General features: G+C 52.8%; 1 protein-coding gene across 11 annotated transcripts in view; it reads right to left on the bottom strand.

Moving 5' to 3' along the window:
• Atp2b2 (ATPase plasma membrane Ca2+ transporting 2) overlaps positions 1 to 24,669 on the bottom strand; it is a 295,835-nt gene that overhangs the window by 152,540 nt on the left and 118,626 nt on the right. The window contains exon 1 of one of the 11 annotated variants that reach the window (XM_040738221.1): positions 3,748 to 3,892. The exons of 9 other annotated variants lie outside the window; for them this stretch is intronic. The gene's annotated coding sequence lies outside the window, so the exon portion shown is untranslated. Of the gene's footprint in view, positions 1 to 3,747; positions 3,893 to 24,669 lie in introns of those variants that run through there. One more of the 11 variants, XM_013110368.3, reaches the window with a different exon arrangement.

Genomic DNA, 24,669 nt, shown 5'->3' on the forward strand with positions numbered 1-24,669 from the left:
CTTTAGTGTCTCTCACTTGAGCCTGATAAGTGGGTACTGTCATTCCTCTGTTGTCAGTAAGGGACCCAAGGCTCTTCCTTCTGCCGGAAACCTGGCAGCACCTGCTGACTCCTCTGCCTTGCTGTTAGATCTCTATGAGGGTCATAGCAGACACTGAGCTGTCCCTGCCCAGGGGCTTTCTCCCTTACTACTCCCTCACCTAAGACTCCCACCAGGAAGAAGACAGAAAAAGGAGGAAAATGGGGAGAAGGAGAAGAGGAGGAGGAGAGAAGGAGGAGGAGGAGGAAGAAGAAGAAGAAGGAGAAGGAGAAGAAGAAGAAGAAGAAGAAGAAGAAGAAGAAGAAGAAGAAGAAGAAGAAGAAGAAGAAGAAGAAGAAGAAGAAGAAGAAGAAGAAGAAGAAGAAGAAGAAGAAGAAGAAGAAGAAGAAGAAGAAGAAGAAGAAGAAGCCGTCGCCTTTGCAGGTTCAAGATTCTGGTCTGGAGGAGAGCAGGGTGGGCCAGGTACCCAGATTCTAGCTACAGAGGCACCCGCCTCGCACACTGGTCTGGGTGCTCTAGGTAAAGATGGGGGAAATCTGACTATCTCCATGACGACGTGTGTATGTGACACTTGGCTGGGAGCTGAGGACAATGGGAGGAGCCTCGTTCTGTATTTTCAGGTTCCCAACCTTGACCTATACATCCTATAGGCTGGTCACACAGAAGCTAAAAGTCCCCTATAGTGCACCCATTATAGAGAAACAAGATTTAAGACAGGAGGGGCCATCTTTCCAAGATCTGCTTCCAGCATGACACCCAGGCTCATCTAGCTTCCCCAAGTGTTCTCCTAGTCCCCTTCAGCCCCTGGGGTACAGGTGAGAGGGTTAGATTCTGAAGCACTTGGAACAGTAGCCCAGAGCTCCTGAAGCGTGAAGGAGGGTGTCAGACATGGGACCTCCCCCATCCCACCTCTGGCCATCAAGGCAAGGCACCCTTCAGCCCCACTCTCCCTTCCTATTTTTCTTTCTTCCTCTGACCTTGGACTTGGCCCTCATCCTGCCTGCAGATCCTGATGCCAACTGTTTCTTTGCACACAGCCCATGGCAGTGCCCCAGCTCCCAGACAGCTGCAGGATGAGGTGGGGCAGGAAACCTGGCCACAGGTGAGGAGACTCAGGGCAGAGAGCTGCAATAGTGCAGCCAAGGTCACACAGGTGGCCAGGAAGAGTCTGAGGTGCTCTTCCTCTCAACCTGAAGGCAACACATGGGGACACTCAGGGCCACATGAGCCACTGCTGCTTCTTTGTGAGATCTGAAAGAGCCTAGCAGGGCCCTCCAAGCTCTTGACACAGGAGAGACAGAAAGCCACCCCTACAGAGAACAGCCTGCCTGTCACCTCTCAGGTTTCTGTCCTGTGGCTCTCCATCTGGGTCTGACCTCATACCTGAGGGGCTAGACAGCTGACAAGGAGGTGCCAGTAGCTCCAGCTGTGTGACCTTCGTGGCGGCTTGTTGTTTCTCATCCGAGACATGGGGACACTAGGATAGTTGCACAAAAGCAGTGTATATGGGGGGCTATGTGGATGCTAGCTGGTGTGACATTTGCTGGTGTGACATTAAGGCTGGGCGAGGGGAGCGGGGGGGGCAGGTTGTGGAGGGGTGGGTGTCTCAGACTCTGCACACTAAGTCATAGGCAGCTTTTCTGCCCTCAACTGGAGAGAACTTGGAGGCTACTGGAGGGATCCCTGGAACCCAGCTCTCAAAGGACACATACCAGTGAGCTGGCTTTCTGGTTCCATAAAGTACTGGTGGGCTCTCCAGGCTGCTGGTGGTCTGACCAATGGGCTGCGGCTGCACCCACCCCCTCCTCTGTCTCCTTTCCAACTCCAGGCAGCCTTCTCTGCAGACCATCAATCATCACAGATGGCCTTGTTCAGTCCAATCACAGTTTCCCGGGAATGTGGGCTGACCCGCCCCCTCGAACCTTCAGGAAGCTCAGGTGGCCACTCAGGATCCAGTGTCCTTCTGGCCTCACAGTCAGCCCCCGGGGGACTCTTCCTAAAGCGCATAGGGCCACCTTTGCATCTTAAAGCTGAGAGGATGACCCAGCGTCTGCAGAGGTGCAGCAGCTATGGCCACTGCTGTCTTACATGTGTCACTGGCATTCACCTGTGGGCACATTCCAGGATGCTGGGTGGACAGGCACGCTGGTGTTGTGCATCTGTCACCTGCACTCCTGGGGCAGCCCTCGCACGGGTGTATAATATATTACTGTAGCTGCTGCAGGCTCGTGTTTGCGCAAGGACCGCATGCGTGTGGGGGCTGGCTACACTGGCTGGGTGCAGCATGGGGGTCCTAGGAAGCCAGGGATACATGCTGTGTGTACAGGGGCTATGGTGCATCCGTTAGTACAGGCATTGTGTATACACACGTATGAGCTAAACATGTACGATGCACTACTTGTGGGTTCTAAATTGGCCCACGTACACTGGAGTGAATCTGTGCAAGTGGACTGGGTTGAGAAGGTGGCTAAACGGGAGGCCATCAGCATCCTCCCCTAGTTGCCTTCCCACTGCGGACTCCCCAGACCGCAGCTCCTCCTTGCCACTGCTCCTTCAAGGAAGTTACCAGGCGGAAGCCCCAAGCTCAGAGGCCTGCGCTCTAAGCCCCCTCCTACTGCACACGTCAAAAGAGAATTTCTCGGGATGGCAACCGCCGCTCTGGGAAATGCCCCAAACGTCAGCTCTGCCTCCTCCTAGTGATGTGGAGAGCCGTGCCCAGTGGAGGGGAGCCCTTTCCACACTGCCAGGACTCAGAGTCACAATGAGACCCTCCACTGCTGCTGCTGGCCTACTCACTTACCCTTCTGAAGGTCGAGTCAGGCTCAGCCTCTAAGGGGGGCTCCCCTAATGGGGGTTGGCCACCTGCAGGGTCCCCTCACCAATCAGTATGTGGGGTAAAGCCCATCTACTTGGCTTTTAAGTCAGCACCTGCCCACCCTAGAAAGTCCAGATCCTTCGGGGAGGCAGGGAGGAGCCCCAGGTGTTTCAGTGCTCAGAGGGACCACCTAGGCTAGCAGGCTAGTGAGGTGTTAGCCTTCCGGGCTCAAAGTGCCAACTCCACCATCCACCTAGCATGACTGCTGCAAAATGGTCTGCCCACCCACTCCTGCCCCTGCCTGCCATCGAGGGGACTTGGGACACATCCCTGCCACCACATGCCCAGCTCTCCTCATCAAGTGGATCCCTGTACACAGAAGCCCACCATCAAAGGGACCCTCCATAAGGGCCTCCCCTTGTCTCTTTCCTGGGACACCTTCCAGTACTCTGTGTCTTCCAGGGACCAGGATCAAGAGGAGACTGGTTGGTGTTCCTGCTGACCGGCTGCCACCACTAGCCCTTGCATAACATCCTGGGGGCATGTACCGGCTGGAGGCCGCCAGCATCCACCTGAGACCCTGAATCCCCTTTGCGGGGCTCCCTGCTCCTGTCTCCAGCCCCCACCCAGCCTCTCACCCAGGACTGTCCCTCAGCCCGGGAACCCAAGCATCCCCAGCTGCCTCCAGATAAACAAGCCAAGCTCCCACCACCCCCCTCCTCCCGCCGCCACCATCAGCACTAGAGGGAAAAAAAAACAAAAAACAAAAAACGGCAAATGCAATCAAATCAAATCAAATCAAATAGGTGAGGGAGAAAGGGGAGAGCGGGGTCGGGCGCTTTTATTTTTTATTTTCTCATGCTTGGGTAAGGGGAGAGAAGCCGGTTACTTACTTGGCTAAGGCAATCGCCAGCGATCGGCTCGGGTTCCAGGCGGGCAGCCCGTAATCGCGGTGCGGCAGCTGGCGCCGAGCGGAGCCCAGCCCGCGCGCCCGGTCCCAGCACAGACTGTACCATTGTGCCTGAGGCTGGGGGGGCGCGGCCGCCGGGGGAGGGGCGCGAGCGCGGACCGAACCAACCACCCCGCGCCCGAGAGTGCAGCGCTGGGCATCCCTCCCATGGGACGAATCGGCGGCCGCCCGCAGAGTCCCGAGGAAAGGCCCACTCCCCTCGCGCAAGAGGCCGTGTCAAGGGCACGCGGAGGGGAGGGTCAGAGAACAGCCCCGGACGAGCAGGGGGTGGTGAGAGCAAAGAAGGACGCACTGCTCATACGCCTTCCCCAAGTCACTTCCTACTTTGTTAGATAGGGTGGGAGTTCCAGCTTCCCCAGATACTGACGGAATGCCTCTATACCTGGGAGCAAAGACTGCACAAAGAGACATACCTAAATGCGCCTATGGTGACAGGGTCTGTGGAGCAGATCCCCGGCCAGCTGCCTACTGTTACCTACACCCCTCTGAAGCCCCATACCCTGCCTGGGTGTACCCACCTGCCCCAGGGTGGGGATGGGCCTCACCGGGAGAAGCCTTGAAGAGATCGTTTCTCTGCTGGAGTGTTAGCACATTCCCACTATCTGCCGGGGTATCTATGCTGAGTTGGGGGTGCTCGCACTGGAGGCTAACCATGTATAGGGACTCCAAAGTGATTCCATTTGGAGTCTGCAGGAATGGACTCCCCCATCCAGCTTCTTACTTCCTTCTGCTTCATCTCCTCACAGGGCAGACCTGTGGACTCTTAATTCCAGCCAGAACCTGGACTGTAATTCCAGGGACCAGGGCTCTAGCAGCCAATGAGGGGGTCTCTTCACTGTCTCCACTGGCTGAGGTCCCCTTCCCCTGCATGGTCATGCCTCTGCACACCCCAGGAGTAGCATCCTGCTTGGAAGAGGACATGCCTATAGAAGGACCTTCAAGGCACCTATCAGCTTGAGTGGGTGCAGGAGGGCCAGGACAAGGCAGGGGTGCCCCTAGAGCCAGTTCCAGACAAAAGCTGCCTCCTTCCCCACCCCTACTTCTGCCCACCTAGGAGCCGCCTGCCTTTCTGAGCGTCCTGTTGCTGCTCCGTCCCTGGCTGGCACGGAATATCAATTTGTCTCGTTAAGCTGAAAGTCTGCACTGCACCAAAATCAGAACCCGCCACCACGCAGAGGGGCTGAGGAAGGAGAGAGCCAGAGCAGAGCCCAAGGCAGGGCCCCAGAGCAAGGTCACACCACCATCACCAACACTGTTCTTCAACCCCCCCAGGCTGATCACAGGATCCCATCTACCCTGGCCAAACAGAGGTCTGCGTGTGTGAGTGTGCACAGAGGTGGGGGTGCCAGATGCTAAGGATGCCCAGGCCTGGGGATTGTCTATGCAACAAGAGTGTGACTAAGGAATGGCCGCTTCCTGGGGTTTGTGCTGGACAGCCTTGGGCCCCATCAGAGGGTCTCTTGCCTCATGTTAGTAGCCCAGGCCTGGGGCCCCTCAAAACACCCTCATCTCCACTTCTCTTTAACCCCACCCTTCCTGGGAGCATTCTACTGGTCATACCTTGGCTAAACTCCCAACTTAGCATCCCCACTCCAGGACCAAGGGCCAGGCTGGGAGGCTAGAGGCTACCCTGCCCCCATCACGGCCTAGAGAAGCTGTTGGGCCTTGGCTCAGGGAGGTAGGCCCAGAGGGCAGCAGGTGAGGAGAAGCCTCTGCCAGCTTCCTGTGTGTGCAGGAGTAGGGTGTCATGCCAAGCCACTTTCCCTGGTGGGTGAACAGAGAACCCTGGGGCGGGAGGGGGTGGGAGACACCCATTTCCCCACCATGTCCCTTCCTGTGTCAGGAACAGAGCCACCTGCAGATCAGGAAAGCATGGGTCCTTGCACCCTGGGGGCTACTATGAACACTTAGAGGAGACGGCTGGGCGTGGCTGTCAGGGCAAAGCTACACAAGTGTCTGAATAAACTGCTCCTGTGACCGAGAACCTTAGGCCCAAGCCCAGGCTTCATACAGGTAATAGATAGTGGGGTGCCTGGCCCCAGTATTCACCTACTTTGAAGGACTAAGTCCAGCCTGCTCAGTGACCCCCATGGAGACATGTTGGCTTCATTCACAGATACCAAATATTTCAACTCTCACTCACAGATTTTTGCTTCTTAGAGTTCAAGACCAGCAGCCAACAGAAATGAACCCAAATAGCCAGGTCCCATGTCCTTCCATTCCTGAGTCTACATCTTAGTGGCTCCTAGGCCCATGAACTTCTGCTCATCCTGCAAAGCCATATTCATCTTCCCCTCTGCCAGACAATCCTATGTACTCCACATATTCAGCTTATCTCAAGTCTCATCTTTGACCATGCTGTAGCAGTCTGCAGATCTGTGCCTCTCATTGGGCTATGTCTGCATCAGATGGGTCCCAAGGGCCCTATATGCTAGGTGCCAGCATGTTATGGATGCAATAAAGGCCTGACTGAATCACTGCTGTGTGATTTTGATCCACCAAGTACCAGACCCAGCAAGACCTCTGGGAACCAGACCTCTAACGGTACGTGACATGGGCTGAGGCTTCAAGGGAAAAGCTAAATGCTTTGCCTAACGATGTCTTTGAGGGTGGGAGGTGGCTACAGACATCTGCCTGCCCAAGCCTTGGACCTTGGCCCACCTCTCCTGGCTGTGGCTACTTCTAGGTCACTGTGCTGCCCTTCCAGGATGTGTTAGGGGCAGGGGGTCTGGGGAAGATGGGGCATTGGGCAATCAGATGAACAAGGCATTTATGTTGCAACCCTGGGGAGGTTGGACGTGACAGATCAGGGTCACCCGCAGGGAATAGGGCACATAGGCAGGTGGCCAGCTGGGAGTGTCACCAACAGCTTTTCATCTAGCCTGAGTTGGCTCATGGTGGACCTGGTCTGAGAGTCATGGACAGGGCAGGGGTGAGGAGTAAGAAGGGCAGGAAAACAGCGGATGACCCTGGGTTTGGTTAGCTACACTGGAGAGGGACCCAGGGCCAGGGCAAGGGCTGAATGGAGAGAGATACTTTGCCAAGATTAGTCTGCTGGAGTCAGAAGCCAGTGGCCTCCTGTTCCGTTGAGGCACATGGTCACTGTCACCAAGAGCATCTGTCTGTATCGTAGGAGAGAAGTTCCTTTCCAAGCCCCTTCTGTGACTGTCTCTGACCTCTACAACTATGTGTGGGTCCCTTCCCATTTTACAGAAGAGAAAATGGAGCCCTGGGGAGCTGGGGACCCAGTAAGAAGTGCAGGCAGAAGGCAGAGCCAAGGCAGAACCCATATGTATCCCCCTGGGGTCCTAGGCCTTGCCCTCTCATCATACAGAGGCCTCTTAAGTCTGAGGCAACAGCTAGGGACTCTGCAGGCCTCTGAGTGGATCAGAGTGTGGATCCGAGAGGGCACATGGCCCGGCTCTTCCAAGACTCCTCAGGGCCCCAGAGCCCACACCTATGTTATGCTCACACCACTGGCCCCAAACCCTGCAGCCAGCTGGCTCTGGTGCTGAGCTTCATGTCCTCCAGACCTGAGTTTCAAAACTAGCTCACTCCTTTGTCTTTGAGGTAACCTTGGGCAAGCGACTTAACCTTTCTAGGTCTCAGCTGGCTTATTGCTAGTGTAGCACCAGCTACAGGGCACTGGTGTCAGTCAAGGGGAGAATGGCAGGCATTAGTAACAGACCGAACACAGGACTTGGTAGTCTCTGAAAAACATTCCATGAAAATGTGACATGCCCGGTCTCTCCCATCCCCCTTTCCTGGCAGAGGGCATTCTTAGATACCTCTGCAGGAGTGAAGCTGGGTTTCCACCTGAGGCCCCAGCTCCTGGCTTTTGCTTCTAGATCCCTCCATGGGTGGGTGTGGGTCTGGCTGCTGGTGATCTGCACACATGTTCAGTGACTGCCACATGTGACTACTGTCTATTCACTATTAGGCCTTCGGTACAACACCTTTGTGAAACCCTGGGAGTTGGACCCTGGGAGTTGGGCCCTCCCTGTAGTTCTGATTTACAGATAAGGAAACTGAGGCAGAGTGGGCTAGATCAGTGAGTCAAAATCACAGAGACTTGGGACACCAGGACCCAAAAAGTACTGCCCAGGCAAGCCCAGCCCAGGGACCTCACCAAGGTGGGTATGGGAAGGGAGCTGGGATTTCCTTCTGGTCACAGGGCAGAAGCCGTCAGCTTTGCCTCCCATGCCGCTGGTAGCAGCTGCGTACCTGTGACCCGCCTGACCTCTGAGAGGGAAATCCCAGACCTTCCAGACTTGGAGCTCACAAAGAATGGAGCCAAGGTCACAGGAGCGGGCACTGCAGAACTGGGAATGGAGGACCCCGGGGACTGCACGGATGGAGCATCTCCAGTCAGAAACAATCTCCCTCACGCTCCCCTCAGACTGGCACCACCTTGCCAGTGTGCAGAACCACTTCCCCATCGTCCATCCTGCCTTATGACCTTGATGACCTTGGTCTCTGCCTGTTCTGAAAAGTCTACCTGCAGCCCTGCTCCGACACTTGCATTACTCCCTGACTCCACACCCTGCCTCTGTGCTCCCCAAACTCATCCTTCCCACCCTCTGCCTGCAGAACTCCTACTCATCCTTCAAGAGTCCTCTCCAGCAGTCCTTCCTTCCTGGATTCCCCTTCTCCATCAGCTGATCTTCCTATGCTCTTGTGTTCATTATGCTGATGTACTCCTGGGGACAGGAACCTGGGTCTCTTTTGCCCATGGCATTCCTGGCAATGGACACAAAGCCTCAACATATATTGATTGAATCAATGTGCACAAGTTTGTCAAATGAAAACGCAATCCCTGGAACAGGTCTGATGTTTGCCTTTCTTGGTGGCTCTGGGAATGTTCTTTGGACTGGGGCTTCGAGTGTAGGAAACTTGCCAATGAGTGAGTGGGGTTCCCTCAGCATGTCAGGTTTGGAAGGGATAAAGAGAAACCCCCTGTCTAGAGAGATGCCTTAACTGGTACAGGAAGCTGGAGCTCTTCTTGTTCCTAAAAGTCCCATCAGCCACACGCCACAGATTACACAGTCATTTCTTTGGGTGGTTCAGTCAGTCGAGCCTTCAGTGCTCCCTGAATGGAAGGCTCTGTGCAGGGGTCTCTGGTTACTTCAGTGTGTGAGGACTTTAGTTCTCCTGAGGGGAGAAAAGCAGGAAGGTGGGGACGGACAGGGTGAAGGTGATGAGTCCCGGGATGGCAGCAGGAGAGAAAGGGACCTGGGAGTTTGTCAGCCCCTCCTGTTGGCTTGTAGCACATGAGTTGTCATTTATTGCTCATCGCTGTCCCAGGAGCATTTGATACTATCAGTCTTCCACCTAGAGGTGAGAAAACAAACCCAGAGAAGATGTGTGGCTTGCCCAGAGACACAACTGTGTGGCGCGGGGTGGAGGATCAGAATACAGCACTGCTTTTCTTGTATTGTACGGGATCTCTCTGCTCTCCTCCACTGTAGAGGCTGTGGGACCTGGGAGGGACTGGGGTGCCCTGGAGAGGACAAGGCAGAGGGGTAGCAGGTGAGATGGGCAGAGCCAATTTCTGAGTGTCAGGGACCCATGGGTGAGAAATCAGGGCAGAGGGCAGCTTCTGCAGTGTCTGTGTCTCATGATGGTTGCATAGTGACCTCTCTCTGGTGCTTTCCTGAAGCTAACGTGCATGCTTCCACAATACTTACATGAGCATACGTGCGCGCGCACACACACACACACACACACACACACACACGTGCTCACACACACATGTACACACATGCATGCACACACACATGCACATGCACCCACACATACAGCAGCCCCAATGTATGGAGTACTGTTTCATTTTACTGATGGAAAAGCAGGATGAAGTGTGGGGGACTCAGGCCCAGGGTTCCATAGATGGACCCAGAATTAAAAATTAGACCCTTCCGGAATCTCCCATCCTATAGTTGGGTCCTTGGGCTCACTCTGGGCTGCCCCTAGACACTGCAGCCCTTCCCTGCCATTCAGGTACGCTAAGATCACCAGGTAGCCCAAGTGAGCACTAAAGACAGGGTTGGAGCTGACCTGGCCCAGAGCTCCTGGAGGGCTGTTTGGCTCTGGACGAGCCCTCTGTGTCTCTGGCCTCAGGTTTCTTTCCAAATGACGAGTGCATTTCCACACGGTTCCCACTCCTCCATCAGCTCATGGACTCTATCCATCAGCACCTGCTTCCCAGATGCTGGAAATTTGCCAGGTGTGGAGAACACAGGAGGCTGGAGAACCTCAGGGTGTGCTCGTGGGAGAGTGTGACAGGGAATAGTGTTCATACAGCACCAGATCTCTTGGTGGGGGCAGAAGGACTCAGTGGCTTTCCAGCAGGGCTGCCACCAAGCAGGATCTGGAGGCTGAGCAGGGAGCTGGGTGTGCCAGGCAGCAGGAGTGGCCTGTGCAAAGACCCGGGGGGTTGGGAAGCACCATGCAATTCCGAGGAATTGGAAAGGAGGAAGAGCTGAAGGGGGGAGAGTGAGGATATGGGGTGGTCTTGTGACCACTCTACAGATGCCTGTCCTTATCCTGGGAAGACTCCCAGAGAAAAATGAGGCGGGGTCTGTGGTGCTGTGGACCACCTGCTATCTTCCCTGGCAACCCCCTCATGTTCAGTAGACAACCCTGCTGGCTTCTGAGTGAGCAAAAGGGGCCTGTGGAGAACATCAGAGACACCAGTGAGCATGTGCAGCATGTGGACGAGAGCAGACTGTGGGAGGCCTGAGCGGGTGGTGGGTACTGAGTTGTGAGTAGGATTCACTCGTCAGGGCACAATGACCCCCCAGTTGAGTCTGGACTGGCTCCGTGGTGGCCCTGCTGATACCTCAGGGAAGCCAGTTGCTTAGTGTGACTGAGAGTCAGCCTGGCGGGAAGCATCACTGTACACCCAGGTTTTCCTAGGACCTTCTCACTCGAGGCTGCATTGAAAGCAGCCACCCATTTTAGAGATGATCAGACAGAGGCTCAGAGAGCACCAGTGCAAGGCTGCCTAGCTGGTAGGCATAGATGGGATGTGGGTTGAGTGACTCTTCATCTCCTTGCTATAGGTCTGGGGGATGTTTGGCTCTTGCTAGGGTCTTCTGCAAGTGGCCTTGGGGAGCAGGAACGAATGAGCGAGACACAGGGGAAGGCCAGAACTGGGCCTCATGAGCTTGCTGCCCTTGAGAGCTGAGCTGGGTGATCTGATGGAGCTGGCTGGTTTCTCTAAGCTGTCCCTACCAGGCCTTGTACACCCTCCCCAGAGGCTACTGCGAGTTCCTCATGGGAGCTATCTTGAGTTGGTTCACATGGACACATTGTCCTGCCCTCCACCTAGCCTAGTCTTTCCCTCTTACATCCTTAGAGTCCGAGGCCAAGCAGGGTCTACTTCTCTTGAGACACACACTACAAAGCCAAGGATGGGGTGTAGGGTCTACTCTACGGCAGCCACCTTGCTTAGAATTCATCTTTACTAGCTGTGGTTCTCCTAGGAGATCTGTACCAGTGAGGCCACGACAGTCTGAGTGCAGGCCACTGTCACCACCGACCCATAGCAGGCAGCCAAGGGATCAAGAAAGAACACTGGATCAGCAGTCATCAGGGTGGGACAGACTCGGGGACATCTATGGAATTCTGACTTCATCCCCCAGTCCCTCCGGCCTGGCATCCCTGTGACAAAGATCCAATTCAAGGAGAACATGGAGGTGTCTTTCCAATGGGAACGGCTGCTTCAAGGTAGCTTGCCTTTCTTGGGGACAGAGGAGTAAGGTTAGGGGTCAAGGGTATTGGGCTATACCCAAGCTCTGATGCTTAGGTCTGGGTACCTGAGAGATGGCTGCCAAGCTAGTGTGAACCTCAATTTCTTACATCAGCCAAGTGGGAACAATGCCTGAGGTTATGGGAGTACCAGGAGGCAATAGTGAGCTGTGTGTATACATGTGATATATAATAGGTGTTCAGAAAAATTCAGCTTGTGTCTTCATCTCTACTCTGCCAAGGCAACATCTTCAATTCATATGGCAGCTGGTCTTTGATTTCAAACTCAATTAGATGGAATCTGAGGTTGGAACTTCTTCATATTTCAGCATTAATTAAGCACCTACTATATGCCTAATGGCATGGGGACTATCTTCTGGAAGTAGAGCGCTATCTATGAGTTGGTTACAAAGAAGGAAAGAAGGGAGGGAGTCTGTAAATCTGGAGGAGGTGCTGAGGTGTACCTCTGTCCTGGAGTAGGTAGAATTTCTCTCTTCCCTCTCCTGGGGTACCTCAAGCACCCTAGAACCTACCACCTAGCTGGAAACCATGTCTTCCATGACTTGGCAAAAACACTCAGTTGTCGCCTCACATTTGCCCCTTAGAAGCGCCTAACCCCACCTCAATTCCCAGAACAGTGCTGGCTGCAGGCCAAGAGGTCTAACCTAGAGCATCAGCATGGGCGTGTGCAGAGCTCAGTTCAAATCTGAACTCCCCCACGCATTGACTGTGTGGCCATGGGCAAGTCACTCTACCTTTCTGAGTCCTATTTTTTCTCAGTCATGTGGCAGGAACACCTATCTGAGAGTCTATCCTGGGAATGAACTGAGACAAGGCCTAGAATATTGTCCCTATTAGGTGTGACAAGCACACACTTCTTTGAGAAACTACCTACAACTCTCTTCTCGGGGGCACAGGCACCTGTGTCTTGTGTGGTGTGACTTGGAGGCAGCCTTGCCTAGTGGGGCCCTAGAATTGCTTGTACAGCTCCCGAGAGCCATCAGCACCTGCCTGTGACCTCACTGACAACTTAGGCCCTGTCCAGGTGAGACATCTACTCTCCGAAGAGCTGCCTGTGCACAGGTACCAGCAGTGTGTGACAGCTGGGGCTGGCCATCTCTTTGACTGGTCCCTTCCATTTGCCCCAGCCTTGGGCTCTGACAGCAGTTGGAGGACCTGCCACCTTGCTTCCTGATGGTTGCAAATCTGTCCAAGGGTTTCAGGTGACAGCAGTGAGGGACCACCCTAAGCTGGCCAGTAAAGGCCCCTCTCCCTCCACTTTCCCATTTCCTTGCTTTGTACCTGGAAACAAAGTCTCTGCCCTAACCATCCCTGCCTCTGGAGCACTGAGGGTCCCTTCTCTAAATTCCCCCAGTGTCCTGCCACATGAGACACTCACTGTTTTGGTCTTTCCATGCCTCGGTCTCTTTCCTATGATCTACAAGCCTGCTGGCCCTGGAATGAGTTCTGATCTGCAGCCTTCCTGTGTGGCACTGACTGAAGGCTGCCTCTTAGAGCAGGGGTGTATCAGGAAGAAGGTGCCGTCCACATAGCAGGGGTGTAACAGGAGATGACACTACCCATGGGCAGGGGTGTGATAGGGAGATGACACTACCCATGGGGCATCCTTTCTTCCATCATCTGCAAAATGGAGGCAAGGGGCTGGCTAAATTGCTAAGTGGTAAAGGCACTTGCTTCTAAACATGATGTTGAACATGAGTTCAATTCCTGGGAACCACATGGAAGGAATTGACTCCTACAAGTTGTGCTTGGCCTACACACACACACACACACACACACACACACACACACACACACACACTGAATGAATACATGGATATAATAAAAGTATTTAAAATATGGGTGAGGAGTCCACATTCTTGTGGAACGGCACAGAGATCCCCTTGAGAGATCTGCCAGTTAGGCCTGGGATGGAGGTCACTTCAGAAGGCTGCTGGGCTACTTCAAAAGGCAAGGCTAGATTTTACAGGCAATTTAAGATGTTTGCGGAAACACACACACACACAGACACACACACACACAGACACACACACACACACACACCACTACCACCACCACCACCACCACCATTTATAGTCAGCTCCTGGGTAGGGTTCTGTTGTTCCTGGCCTGCTCTGCTAAAATAGCAATTGACAAAGGGCATGCCTGCTCCACCTACCTGAGGCAGCTACAGGGGGCAGGACTGCACCTTCCTTCATGAAGCCAGATCTCTCACTTCACATGGCCGGCAGCCTTGGCTTTCCTTACCCTGGCAGTGGTCATGGCCATGGAGGAGTTGAGGAAGGCTAGGGAGAAGCCTGGGTTGCAATCTTGGGGCTTACACTATGAATGTCCCTTGGACTCTGATACGAACAATGGTGCTGATGAAGGTGATACTCAGAGTCACTATCTGTGGAGTGCTGGTGACAGCTCAGAATGTATCAGGTGGAGTGAACTCAAGCAGTTCTCAAGACCAGTAGGGAAGAGAGATTACTGTCCATCTGATAAGGAAATGCTGGTATCCCCTCCTAGCTAGCTTTTGGCTCCAAGTAGGGCCCACTAGGCAGGACACAGAGGGCCACAAGGCTTGAATTTCGATATAGCAGTTGGGTGGGGTCAGAGGATCAGGTCACTATCTTGGCTGGGCTGTGGCTCAGTGGATGAGTGCTGGTAAAATGCCCAGGTTCCTGGGTTCTAGCCCCAGATTTCTTTTGCTGATTGTAGCATCAAAAAACAAGACCAGACCCATTAACTAAAGGAAATCCTACAGTGGATGATGATGATGTCATGGGGCAGTGTACACCGGAAGACATAGCCAGCAGCAGGCACAAGAAGAAGAAAGGTATTTGGGGTTGGGTGACATCCACAGAAGGCACCTAGAAAGGCCACCACTCCACAGCAGAACCACCAAACATCAGCAGTTGAGGTCTTGCACCCTGTGGGTATTTAGTTTTATGATAGTTCTTGGCCCCATTAAGGGATGGTGGCAGACCACTTAGAAAGTAGAGGTCCTTGGGGGAGTGCCCTTGGAGGAGATATGCCCCTCCCCATTTACTTTGACTGCCTGACAGTGAAGATTTTGCTTAGCTATCATAGGGTCTCACAGAGATGTGCCCTCTTACCACAGGCCTGAAGCAAATGGCCATTCTATTACATGTTAAAACCTCCAACACCATGATACCCAAACTTTGTTGCCTCATAAGGTGACTGTGTGAAGTATTTTGTTATAGTGACAGAAAGCTGCCTAACACAGTGTGTGATTTAGCGTTTGTCTTTGAAACCATGCCTTTATTAAAACCAAGTGTGGCTGGCCTTTTGTATCTTCGGATCTCCAAACCTCAGATTCAACCAAATGTGATTGGAAATAGCTTAAGAACTGCACCTGCACTGGGGACTATTTACATGACAGATGGATGTCTTGGGTGTTGTAAGTCCTCCATCTGAAGCATGTGGGAAGGGTGGGTGTAGGTTCCACGAGGCTGCTACCACTTGCACAATTTCCACTGTGGTTTCAGCAGCCTGGGGGATACCAGAGCCCACCCCTCTCAGCTCTCAGGGGATGACTGTCTTCTCATAAGCCTTGCTTGCCTAGCATAGCATAGGAAGTACACCGTTCACGGGTAGGATGGCATGCTGTCTGTCCCTTGGGAACCTTGGTTGAGACCCTAGCTGGAGAGTGGGTTTACTATAGTTGATCTAGGCTGTGGAGAGATTTTTCAGAGACCAGAAGGGACAGGAGGCAGGAGGCTCTCCTAGGGACAGCCAGTGTAGGGGTGGCTCTGGGCATGAGGGCAGTATGAAGTCACCCTGGCACAGTCCCTCTCCCCAGCTACAGGTCTTGGCTTACCTCTGTACCCAGGGATAGCAGCTCCCTGTAAGCGTTTTCTAACCAAGCACCACCATGGCGTCCTGACCTCAATGACTAACACACATTCTTGGCCTAGTTAGAAAGCCCCTCGCCTCTCATATTTATAGCACCTTCCCACCATTTATGCCTCAGAGGGAGTCCAGCCCTGCTTCGGAACCCGCCCCTTTCAGACAGGGCCTTTCCATGTAGCCCAGGCTGACCCTGAATTCATGCCCCTCCTGCTTCTCCCTTCCAAGTGCTGGGATCACAGGTGTGCATCATCACATGGGACCAAAGGACTCTTTCCTGACCTGAGCCACTTTCCTGAAGGTGTTGTTAGACCCTTCTCTTTGGTGACAGGAATGGAGCAGGGATGTCACTGTGTGACATGGACAAGTGGCACCCTCATCCTCAAATTGGGATGGTTGAGGTTTGAGATCACCAACTATGCGTGGGAACTAGTTTGAAGAACTTGGCCCATGTAAGCTTGTCTTTTTCTTGCAATGACCTATTAGACAAAGGAGGAAACTGAGGCACAGACAGACAGGTTTCGAACCTAACTCCAGAGTCAGTTCCCCGGGTCCAGGGCTGAACTGGGCACGTAGACTAGTTTCTCAGTCAAATGCACTCTCCTATTAATTTCCTGTCTTTTGGAGCTTTTACAATCTATAATTGAGTGGTAGGGATGGAAACAGATGATGGTGCTAGCCTGTCCCCCAGGAGTGTCTGACTCCTAATGTCTAGACCCCTCAAGGAAGTTCCCAGGAATGTGGCTGTGGTGGGGGCAGAGCAGGGCAGGGCGTTAGTCACAGCTGGGGCACAGGCACCCTCTTTACAAAGGGAACAAGGAGGCCCAGGAAATGGCATTAACTATTGTCTGTCAGTGAGTTACAGTGGGCAGGGGCCATGGTGTGTGTGTGGGGGGGGGGGCTTAGTTCCTTGCTGCACCTACACCATCAAACTCTGCTTGCTCTCATACCAGATATTTTTCTTTCCCTTTAAAACTTCCTTTAGATTTATTTAATGTGTGTGTGTTTGCCTGGATCTATGCACGACACACATGTAGCGCCTGTGGTGGCTGGAAGAGGGCATCATATCCTTTGAAACTAGTTACAAGTGGTTGTGGGTGCTACTGTGTGAGTCCTGGGAACTGAACCTGAGCCCTCTGGGAGAGCAGACAGCCATCTTATCCACATAGCCATCGCTCCACACTCACCCCTTATGCATTTTCAAGTCTTGGTTTGAGGATTTTATATCACCTGTCTCTCGATCACTTCCAGTTCCAAAGGACGGCAAGAGAGACACTGCCCTCCTATTGCCTGCGGTTTTGCTCTGTGTAACTCTGTGGAAGGCAAGGTACCCAACAACTGTGCTCACCCAACAACTGTGCGTTCATCACCTGCTCCATGCCAGCCAAGAGCTGTCTCTTTGTAAGTTGTGGTCCTGTCCTGGAGCATTCTGCTTGAGCATAAAAGGGCTGGTACTGAATGCAGAGGTCTGTGCTCACCCTACACCAGCAGAATGTAGGGCACCCTATCTGGTATTTGTCACCCACTTCCTCTCTTTGCACGCGCCCTTCTGTCTACATGGATCCAGCTGCAGCTCTGTGTCTGGGGCTCACATCTTCGCTGGCACTCTGACACAGTATATAAGAGCAATTTGAACACTGTCTCATCTTTCTGTTCCTTTAAAATCAAGGCCCGTGAGCTAAACCCTAACCTCAATCTCAGAGGAAGCTATAAGGCCAGCCACTTTCAGCATCCCAGAACAAAGAAGAGAGGTGTCAAGCTGTGGGCTGTGTGTCCTTAGCCAGGAAATTGATGGGCGACCCTGATTTAATTAGCTTTTCCTTGCGATGATTTAGAAAAGGCTGTAATTAGCTTGGGGGCCCAGAGGGAGAGGCCTGGGTTGTGAAGTCATGGAGGAGCAGGTGGCAAAGGAGGGTATGGTCTGGATTCAAGATTGAACCCCTGTTTTTCCAGGCAACGCAGGCCAAAGAACCCAGCTACTTGGGGGAAGCAAGGCATCTGCAGAGACTGGACCTGGCTGGGAAAGCTGTGGCCTCCTACTTGGCCTATGTGGGTTCTTTAGGTTCATATTGAATCATTACATATGTCTGTGGCCTCCCCAGGTCACAGAGCATGGTGACTTGGAGAATGGCACTTAGGCTATGCCATGGTAGATAAACCTTGTAGATGGGGACACTCCCCATGACACCAAGCTAATAAAAAGGGGGGCTCTGTTTCTGGTTTGGAAGAGGAAGCTCCCAGAACAAGTCCTGCACTGCATGTGGGGTATAGACATTAGCTAAACACTGGCTGAGGATTTGCCCAAGACCCTAGCCAGTGTAAGCCTGTGAGGCAGAGACCAGGTGGGTGGAGTTATGGTTTGGGGATGGCTTGTTCCTGTTCTTGGGGAGAACCTAACGGGAAGCGTTGGGTTGCAGGAGTGAAGTTCTAGAATAAACTCCAGTGTCAGGGTGGTCCACCTTCAGCACTGGCGCTGTGTTGAGGGCAGCTCAAGCATCAGCTCTAAAAATCCAGCCTTGCTTGTCACATCAGCACTTTCTCTGCATCTTTCAGATCCCCACTGTGTGCCAGAGACCACTTGTCCCCCACCAGCCCCACAGGAAGCAGTGTTGCTCTGCCCATTCATAGAAGAAAGTGAGGGTCAGGCTGACTGGATTTGAACCCAGATGTGGCTGGCAGCAGACCCCCTGTTTTTTTTTAACACGTCTCTGGGGTGAAAGATGAAGAGGATTGGGGGGCGGGTAGAAAGAACAGGGAAAGGAAGCCTTGCTCAGCTTGGTGGAGCCAGGCCTCCCTGATGCAGAGTCCTTGCCTGCCCCCAGCCACGTATGTTCCAGGCACGGATCTTCTGTGGACCTCCCTGCCCAGTTCTGGGTTCCTGAGCTGAGCTGCTCCTCAGGGTCCCTTACTAGCTTTCCACCTCAGTTCCTGCCTGCCTCCAGGTCTACAGCCCAGCCTCGGACCGGGTCCTGTTCTCACAGATGCTATGCACATCTGGGCTTCATTTCTCAAAGGCTTATCCCTCTCGTCATAGCAACCCTCTTAGAGAGGCTCAGAGAGGTTATACAGTTGGTTCAAGGTCCCACAGCTAGGACATAAAAGACCAGTATTTATCCTGTATCCCTTAAGTCTCCAGCCTGAGGTCTTCTCTGAGAGCGTGCTGCCCTGTGACTGTCATGTCTACAAGTGTTCCTTTTGTTATTATGCTGCAAGGTCCTTGCTTAGTGGTAGTCCCTGCTGAAGCCAGCACTGTGCTTAATGGCGTTGGGGAAGGAGATCATTCTGGAAACCGTCCGAGAAGAAGACCTGAATACTTTAGCTTAGCTCCACAGATGTTGCTTGGAAAACACACTGAACCCAAACAGAAATGAGCCTGAGAAGGTCTCAACCCAGCACTGCCCACTGGTCAATTCACAGCTTGGGTGGGCTTCCTGCCATAGGGAGTTCAAGGCCAGAGTCACATCTGGGGTAACTTCAGGTATATGCTATCTCTTCTAGACCCTTTGTTGCTTCATCTGCAAAGATGCTGGTATGGAGTCCAGGCTTGCTGGGGTCCAGGCTTGCTCTGAGGGCAAGGATGATGTGGAAAGGTCTAGGATAGAATGCGCCACTTGAGAGGCATTCCCTAGCTGGAAGACGAACCCAAGTTTTCAAAGCAAAGGTTATGAACTTGCATGAAAGGGGTGCAGGTAGAAAGGACAGCACAGAGATTCTAGAAAGGGCTGGTGCAATGGCAGCCGCTGGTGGCCACACAGGGTGAGTTCTGTCATCTTGTCCCCTGCCCATGTTGTGTTATATTATCTTCATCTCAAGGTAAGGACTCTTTCATGGATAAGAAAGTAGAAGGGCTGGCAGGTTAAGTGGGAATCAAAAAGGTTTTCAGTGGAAGGAAAAAGGAACTGTAGGGCTGCCTAGGACCCACCTGTCAATTAACTGGCTCCCTAACTTCTGCTCCTTCTTCCCTTTGTCTCCTCAGCCAAACTTAAGAGGTCCTCCCTGGCAGGCTGCCTTGGCCATCCTTGATTGTGGCATACGGTGCTATCCAGGGACCCCCTGGAATTCTGGTTCCCAACCTGTAATCTCTGCTAGGATTCTAGAAGGGGTGGATGTCCCTCCTCTCCACTTAGCTCTCCATACCTGCTGCACCTGCCACCAGGTGCCACGACATCAGACTTCAGAACTCTGAGCCAAGGGGAAAATTCCACTGTCCTCTCCCCTTCCCAACTGGGTGGTTTGGTAAAGGGGACACTTGTGTGACCTAGGATGGGGCAGAGTGGATAAGGAGACTTCCCACTGGCTCCTCCGAGCTGTCGCACCCAGTGAGGCGCAGACATGTCTCTCTGAGCCTCAGTTTCCTTTTTCTCTCCGCCACAACATAAAATGAAAGAAAGCAAATTGGCATGGCCAGGCTGGAGTAGAAACCGCAAATGGCCCATTTACAAGAGCAGCTTAAAATACATTTGTTTGTTTTGCTTGGAGCTTAAAATAAAATTGAATTAAATGCCAATGTTGAAAAATTGGAGGACCGTGCCTAGGAATTCAGAGTGCTGGCTTCTCCTAGGATGCCGAAGTTGTCCACGCTGGAAGCTGGCTGGAGGTAGGAGGAGGCCACAGAGATGGATGTCTGGTCTCCTGGGTCTCCTCCAGCCTCCCTTCTGGCAGAGCAGCCACCTGGACATGAGACATGGGGAGCTGATGCTGCTTGGACCTGCCTCTCCTGATCATGGGCGCCCTTTCCTATGTGCACAACAAACACCCACCCTGGCCAGGGCTTGTTCTGGAAGCAGCAGGTGGAACTAGGCAGTATGCACTTACCAACCACCATAGGATTCCTGGGCCCTCCCAAAGTGAGTGCCCTGGGCATCATACTGGCTTCACTGATGGGGACACCGAGGCACAGACAAGCTAACTCATTTGCCGACGTCACATGATCAGCAAGTGGGAGGATTGGGATGTGAACACCAACAGCCTTCCTCCCTCAAATATGTGTCACAGTAAAGAACAGAGGTGTCGCCAGTCCCTTCTCTAGGGGTGGGTAACTCCCATGTTTCTGCCCAAGTTTTTACCTCTCCATGGCACACAATTTTCACCCTGCCCTTCTCCCTGCTTCAGCTGTGTTGCTTTCTTCCCTAACACACACATCAACTCTTGAAGGCTTCCTAGCAACCAAGGAAGGTGCAGGTCCTACTCCCCCCCATCTGAAGGTGAGGAAACTGAGGCACAGAGAAGCAGAGCCGGGGTGTGAGCCTGAATCCCTAGCGTTGGAGACTGTGTTCTTGGCAGCCTGGAGTGCCTGTGTGCCCTCAGCCACCCAGCTGCCATCCTCCATCGCCCACCCATCCAACACTCAAGTGCGTCCCTCACTGGCTACTCCATACTGGACATGGTGACATGGAGACGCCTCTAGTGGCTCGCGGGTGCAATTACATGGGAAGCAACTGGAGTGGAAGGTGACACATACCTCCAGAACACCTTTTGTGGGTCTGGGTCAGTGAGAGGATTGGTTTCCAAGCCGCTGTCCTGGGGAGTCCAGAGGCTGGGCAGAGGGAATCTGTGTCACTGGCCATTATTTCAGGGTGAACAAGAGGAGACCCCTATCCATTCTACCCTCTGTAACTACAGCAAGGACTAGTTTTCTGACCTAAAGTCCCGAGCAAGTGCTCCCCCTGCCTGTGCCTCAGTTTCCCTGTGTAAAAAGAAGAGGTTATATTAGCAGAGGATGTGAACTGGCTACCCTAAGGCCTCAAGGGCTGTTTATTTATGGAGAAGATATATTTGTATTTTAAATATGTTAGGTGTGCATAGTCTGTGTGTGGGATGTGTAAATGAGCTGGGATTGTAGAGGCCCAGAAGAGGCTGTTGGAGTCCCTGGAGCTGGAGATAAAGAAGGATGTGGGTGCTGGGAACCTAACCTTGGTCCTCTGGAAGAGCAGCAAGTGATCTTAACCACTGAGTCACCTTGCTAGCCCCTGCAGGGTGTTTTTCTACATACCCCTTTGTTGTTACTGCAGAACAATGTTAATTTTGCCCAAATCACAGTAGCAAGGCCAAGATCTCACAAGGAGCCTGTGTCTATATGCTGATAGCCAGGAGACTCCACACTCCATCTAAACTGCTTTTTTTAAACCTGCTAATGCCCAGCTCTGCTCCTGGGTCCCTCCTGGCCCTATATTTAGTCTCTTCAGCTTCTTAGGCTCCTCATGACTGTGGCAGTTGTGTAAAATACTTAAAAATTAAATTAAGATGTTTCAGATGGGAGGCACCAGCTACCAGAAACAGGCTGAATTTTATGCTGATTTCACAGACAGAAGTTGAGTTCTGGTTAGAGATGCGCATGTTTATTCCCTGAACACATATATTCATGTCATGCTTCTGAAGAGCCCAATGATTGGCTCCCCAGTTTGCTGCCATCCCCAGAACTCCCTATTGTCACCACCCAGTCTCCAGCATCATCCTGCATCACTGGCTTGGTGCCTGTAGTCTTCTTACTATATACAGACAGGTCTCCTCTAGTTTACTCATCTGTGAAATGGGCATCACACTATCTTCCACCAGATCAGCTCAGGTTGAGACAAACTGAGATATGCCCAGGGTGTTCTTAAGAGGGTGCTGGGAGCACCCAAGCCCAGGAACCATTCTTTTGTTGCTGGTATGTTATGGACAGATGTCTTAAGTTTCCTCTCCCCAAAGCAAACCCAGCCCTTCCTCCCTGCTTCCTTTGCCTGCTCTTTGTCTCTGTCCCTGTCTGCCAGGTGATGCCAGTGTGGGAGAGGCAGAGACAGTCTAGCTAAGTTACGTCCTACCTATCTATGAGCGGACTCTCAGATCCCCAAGGAAGACCCCAAACCTGGTGCCAAACCCAGGGTGGCGACAAGGCCAACTCCCAACCTAGGCTCTGCAGGTCCAGCCTCTTAGGAGAGTGCCATCTTTCTCTATATGGCATCCTTAGACTGGAACCCAGAAATACGGGGGTTGTGAGGGATATATTTCCAAGGGATCACTTCTTGCCAGGGTTACACTGTGTGATCTGCGGGATAAGCAGCTACCTGAAACAGGCAAATAGAGATGGACAAGACCAGCAAGGGCTGAGAGGTGAAGGGGAACAGAGCCTGGGGCAGGGCTGCTTCCTGCCTGCTCATTGCTGTATGATCCCAGGCAAGCCCTTGCCTCTATCTTAGTCTCCCTTTTCCAGTAGCAATGGCCAGCAGTGCAAAAATAATGGTGGTGGCAGTGACAACAGTCTCTCCCAACTGACACACGAGGTGCAGACTAAGCCCTTAGTGCACACAGCCCACTTCATAACATACAAGCTCCCTAGAGACAGTCGCATCTCCATGGCCATTTCACATGTGAGGAGGATAGGACTGGAGGCTGGGAACTAATCAGAGGCATGCTAGCTAGAAGATTCAAGTTCCCTGGTTTCGAGCACCCTACGCCGCTTCTGTAGCCATCCACAAAGGCAAAAGAAGCCTTGCAGTTGTCTGAACGGCCTCCACTGTGGACTTGCTGCCCCTGGGGCTAAAGCCACATGTACAGCGGTTGCATGCCTGCTGGCCTGTGCCGGTGCTGGGGATAACCCTGCTGTATCCTTTGAGTCTCACGGTGGTCACGTCACTTACGTACCCACTACTATGCTCTCTCTCCAGTTTTCAGGACAGGAGATGGAGTCACAGAGTCCTGAGATAAGTGCTGCAAATGCCTCAGGGATGTCAGCAAGGGAGGCCGTCTGGTTTTCTGCTCAGTCACACATGCTTTAGCAACCTTCTGGAGGGCCTGCTGTGGGAAGCCAGGGACTGTCCCCTGGTCCCTTGCTAGCATCCATTGAGCTAACCCATCTCTCCAGCCTCCCTCTGGTTCAAGGCTCCAACTTCCCCATTGTCTTTCCTAACACAAGGCATTGCCACCTGACCAGCTGCCTTCCCCAGGCTCCCTGGGATACTGGATTCATATGAGCCCAGCCTCTCATACCTGATCCAGAGATGATGAGATATCCCACTTGGGGTTCCTCCTGAGCTCCAGGCCTCCCAACACAAACTCCCAGTCTGTTCTCTTGGTATCAGAGCCAGTAATACAGTTGTCTGCAGCTTGTTGCTATACTCTTCAAGGAAGCCCAAGAGGTGAAGCAGGCAGTACCCCTGACTTCTCTTTCTGGCCTAGAGACCGGCAAGGAGGGAGAAGCCAGGCTGATAAGGGGCGGGGAGCATGGCTAGGCACCAGAGGTTGGGGACTGGCCTCTTCCATTCTCTGACAAAGCAGGGGACCCTGCCAAAAGCAGTATGAGTGGCAGACATGGCCGGGCTTCCTCCACGGCCCCCTGATCCTATCAGCAGCAGCATGGCTGAAGGCCAGCTACCTGGAAGTTCCTTTCTTTTGAGGACAGCCTGTACAACTGGCTGGTGAAGAGCTGCATTGGGAAATGGAGGGATGCTGGCCAGGAGGACTACAGCTGCCTTGCCCAAGGAGGCTTCAGATGGATGGCCATGTGAGAGGTAAGAGGAGGTCCGTCTGTGAGGGGGCCTCCTCCAGAGAGCCTCTCTGGGCTTAGGAGAAGAAAGGTAGCAGATGCTGGCAGCCACCCATCTCTTGGCCCAGATACTTCTTACTTGTTCCATGAGAACACAGCTGGCCACTCTGGTTTATGAAGAACAAAAAGAAAACACTCATTGTTCCCCAGGAAGTGTCTTGTCCAACTTTCCAGCTTCCTAAGGAAGCAGCCCCTGTCCACATGAGCAAGTTCTCTGGTGCCCATCCCCTCCTGCTCCTTATGGATGCCATTTTGAGTATTTTGAGTAGGGAACTCACTCCTGATGATTTTTATCTCTCATTTTTCCTTTACTTCCTAGTCCTTAGTTGTTGAAATTATGGTTGAAGCTGATCATACGAACCCTTTCTGGATGAAGGTTGCCAGTCTAGGGACTGTGAGAGGCGGCGCCCCCAGTGGCGCTTGGAGGCTCTGCAGTGCTGGGGGCATGTGTGACCTGTTCTCACACAATGACCCGACAGAGTACTTTTAGTTAAGTAGGGTGTAATTTTTAAAATTACATTTATTAATTTAGGTGTGTGTGTGTGTGTGTGTTAGAGCAAGCGTGGAGGTCGGAGGACAACTTACAGAAGTTGGTTCTCTCTATCCACCATGTAGGTCCCAAGCTGTTGGAGTCTGCTTTCTGTGAGTTGCTGTGATAAACACCATGATCAAAAGCAACTTGGGAAGGAAAGGGTG

Source organism: Mesocricetus auratus, unplaced genomic scaffold (assembly GCF_017639785.1).
Source record: "Mesocricetus auratus isolate SY011 unplaced genomic scaffold, BCM_Maur_2.0 Super-Scaffold_100676, whole genome shotgun sequence".
Lineage (NCBI taxonomy): Eukaryota > Metazoa > Chordata > Mammalia > Rodentia > Cricetidae > Mesocricetus > Mesocricetus auratus.